The sequence below is a fragment of the Hypomesus nipponensis genome, chromosome 8, assembly GCF_054491055.1.
Source record: "Hypomesus nipponensis isolate SF chromosome 8, ASM5449105v1, whole genome shotgun sequence".
Classification (NCBI taxonomy): Eukaryota; Metazoa; Chordata; class Actinopteri; order Osmeriformes; family Osmeridae; genus Hypomesus; species Hypomesus nipponensis.
The window spans coordinates 16,150,460-16,154,142 of NC_140368.1; the positions used below are offsets into that span (position 1 = coordinate 16,150,460).

Here is a 3,683-nt window from a genome sequence, read left to right on the forward strand (position 1 = left end):
TAAAAAATATAATGTTCTTAAACTCAACCGATTGTTGTCATTTTACCATACTGTTCATATTGAACAGACATCAGTGTTTTGGAAGATAACTGTATATTTCCACTTTTTATCTGTATTTCCAACGTAAATTTGGTCTTTAATTTCAATTGGAAAGGGTATTAAAAGGTCTTAAAAGTCTTAAATTTAACTTGTTTAAACCTGTAGAAACCCTGTGAAGCCCCCAACCCCAATTTCCAGAGACAGTTGGTGACAGAGAGGCGCAGACATTAAGTTAAACATAGTTATGCCTTAAGAGTAGAGTAAAAAATAGAGACTAAATGTGTAAATGGATGTTGAAACTAAATTCTCTGAGTTGGTGCATGTCAGTTTAGGCAAAGGTTGTATTTTAACACTCTAGGTTTAAAAAGAATTCAGATTTGATTGGAACTCTCTCTTTTATAAATGTATAGTTGGATTTGACATTTAACAGCCATTGAATTCATTAAGCAAGTTGTTTAACTCAAACAACCATAACACAGTAGGCTACATATGGTATACAAAGCTGCAGTCAGATTTGGCAAAATAGTTAGCTTGGATGTTATCTTGACATATACATGGGGTCTTGATGATGATGCGCACGCAGCTTCAAGGCAGAAAGACGCGTTACATTTCAGGAGACGTCGAGACCTTAGCGCGTCAGCAGCATCTCGTCATATCACGCAGTCGGAGCACAGCTAGATCATCAGCGTCAGTGCTCTTGGGTACCCAGCATGTAGTGCGACATGTCAAAAAACGGCAAGACTTGTGGTAAATAGTTTGGTTACAACAGCTATGCAAGGGATTTCAGTTGTTGTGTTCGTTCAGTTAGATGTTTGTAATATTGTTGTTTGTTTGTTAAAATAATCTTGTTGGTAACCCTGAGAGTGCATGTTGTGTGGTTTAATGGGAAGTGAGAGTCGGCCTCATACTTTTATGTTGATAAGGAGATCATCATGGGCTGTGCCATAGACCTTTTACCAATGAGGCTATTCTTCATTGTAAGATGACTGTGGTTCTGGAAAGCGGTCTAAGCCATCTTTGAGAAATTCTGGAAACAGTGTTGCGAGCAATGTGTTTTGATTGTGGGAGGCAATTTTTGGTCGACGTCTAAATTCATGCCTCCGCTACAGCATTTCTGCTTTGGCTTGACTTGTGCTGGGAGGGAGATAAACGGCATGGATTGGGGGTTCGTGTGCGGGCAGGTGTATTTTTATATAGGGTGAAATGGAATGAGAAATGTAATACAAAATGTCTGAAAGGGGTGTATTTATGTAAATGTCAACATTGCCTCAATATCTTTGTCAATAAATCAAATATCATTTTGACTGATGGTTTTCAAACCTTATTGGGTTCAAGATGACATCACTCTGAAGTACCATCAACAATTTCACGTTGGCATGTCAAAATATGATTGAATTTGAGTAGTTTAAACTTTGGCTGAATCTAACAACTCTTACCACAAAAGAAACAGCGTACTTTTTTATACAGTAACTGAACATGACAATATTCAACACTGAGAATAGCTCAATGGACTGGGACAGTGACCTGCAAAGTATAAGGTTGCAGGTTTGAATCCAGCCGCAGTCTTTTAGCCTGTCTTAAATTTGAATATCTGTTTAGTTTAACAGGATGACATCATTATGAAATACCATGCGCAATTTCATGCAATTCCACTTTGAAATGTCAACCGCTTCTTAACCTTTGTCCCAAAGCTGACCAAAGCTAATTTTCTGCCGTTTCTACTCATACATTCTCAAGAGTTGGTGTGTAGCAGAGAGGATAGAGAGGCTGCCTTGTAACCTTATGCTCATGAGTTCAAATCCCCATTCAGCCTATTGTAGTTGGCCCAACATGAAGTAGTTTTGCTCTCTTGTTGTCCAACTCTTGACCTTCTACAATGTACATTTTTATAATATTTTGCCATTTTGCGGAGGAACCCGCATCGCTGCTTGCAGCTATATTTCAAAATTGTCTTTGGTGAAATGGTCTGAGCAAAGTAATAATTGTGTCGTACACATTTTGTCACATTTTGCCATCAAGGTAGACATGTTGACATTGGCAAGTTGATGGCGTCGTGGACAAAGGTAGCTAACTGTCACTGCTACTTGTAGAATGATTCCTTGAAGTTGTGTGGTGTCGTTGTCTGCAGCTGGTAAAGCTTCTCCTTTATTGTCCACAATTGCAAACGTGGTGTCCATTGTTGTAGTAAGAGTCACTTGGCTATTGAAAAACCTCACTGAGACATTTTGAACTCATACCACTCGTTGACTTTCAGTGACTCGTCACCCCAAACGGTTATTAAAATTGAGCCAGTTTTGTCTGAGATGGCATATGATGTCCTGTTCATTGGTTTCTTTGATCTTGTAATACTGATACACATCCTGATAGACAGTAAGTTCTTCCTCCAAGGTATTTACCATCGGTTTCTCTTACCTCTTGTTTTACTGCAAAGCCAAGGCTGACAGCTACCATGGGAAAACTGATACCAAAACACAAATCATCAAGATAATGAACAACTAACATGAAATGGAACAGTATCACATGACATTATAACAGTTTTATTACCTATCACCATGGTTATACTTAGTGTGTTACTGTTACCGTAGTGATTGTCAGTGCAATACATAATGCTGCTATGGTACTGTAGCACAGACAGTGTTGCTGTTTATAGAGGGTACGACCTGTGGACGAAGTTGCAAGTTCCATCAATGGGGTCAATGATCCAGGTGGCACTGTCAGTCAGAACACAGCCCTCCCCTGCTGCTGATGACTCCTCCCCTATGAACCTGTAGAGGGACAAGTCAGGTTCCGCTGGCTGCTTAACACAACCAATCCCAGTCACATATATTTGGAGGATTATGGTTATTGCATCTCTGCAGATAAAGCGTGTACCTGTGTGTGTGTCTGTGTGTGTGTCTGTACCCAAGAGTTGGCTGTACTTTTGTATGTGTTTGTAACTGTGAGTGTGTATGTGTGTGTGTACCTGTGTGAGTATGTAACTGTGTATGTGCGTGCGTGTACCTGGCTGTGTGTGTGTACCTGGGTGTACTTGTGTGTGCCTGTGTGTGTACCTTTGTGTGTGTGCACCTTTGTGTGGATGTGTGTGTGTGTATGTGTGTGAAATGTATCTGTGTGAGGGGAACCTGTCTCTCAGGGTGGAGATAATAAACTCCTCTACCAGCTGGTCAGCCTCCGTCAACAGGGGCAGGTATTTCAAAATGATCCCACAGAATTAATCCTCCTGGATTGGATTAAATCCTGATCAGATCCTAAAAAACAGTATTTCAAAGCAAATCTGATCCTGAAGATTCAGATTCGGGATTTCAATCCTGCCTTTAATCCAGATAAAAGACTGCTGTTAAGTATTTCAAAACTTTAGTGGGAAATGTGGATCAGTTTGATCCTAAAAATCAGGATTACCCTGATCCCACCTCAGAGGTGGATTTGAGGGAGATTACATATTAAGGTTTGGACAGCCGAAGTGTAACTTCTCCCAAAAGTTCTTTGTTTGATACAGATATAGCTCAGCTTCACTGCTGTTTGATCAATATTTAATTTCTTTGCACGTTCCTTTCTTTTTCAGCAAACACCATGAAAATGAATGCCTTATTTAAATAACAGTTTTTTGTTAAGTTATACCCACTGATAAAGGCATCCACTGAAAA

General features: G+C 39.8%; 1 protein-coding gene across 14 annotated transcripts in view; it reads left to right on the forward strand.

Annotated features, from left to right (window-relative positions):
- mppe1 (metallophosphoesterase 1) overlaps nt 1-3,683 on the forward strand; it is a 79,090-nt gene that overhangs the window by 35,543 nt on the left and 39,864 nt on the right. The gene's annotated exons all lie outside the window — the stretch shown is intronic.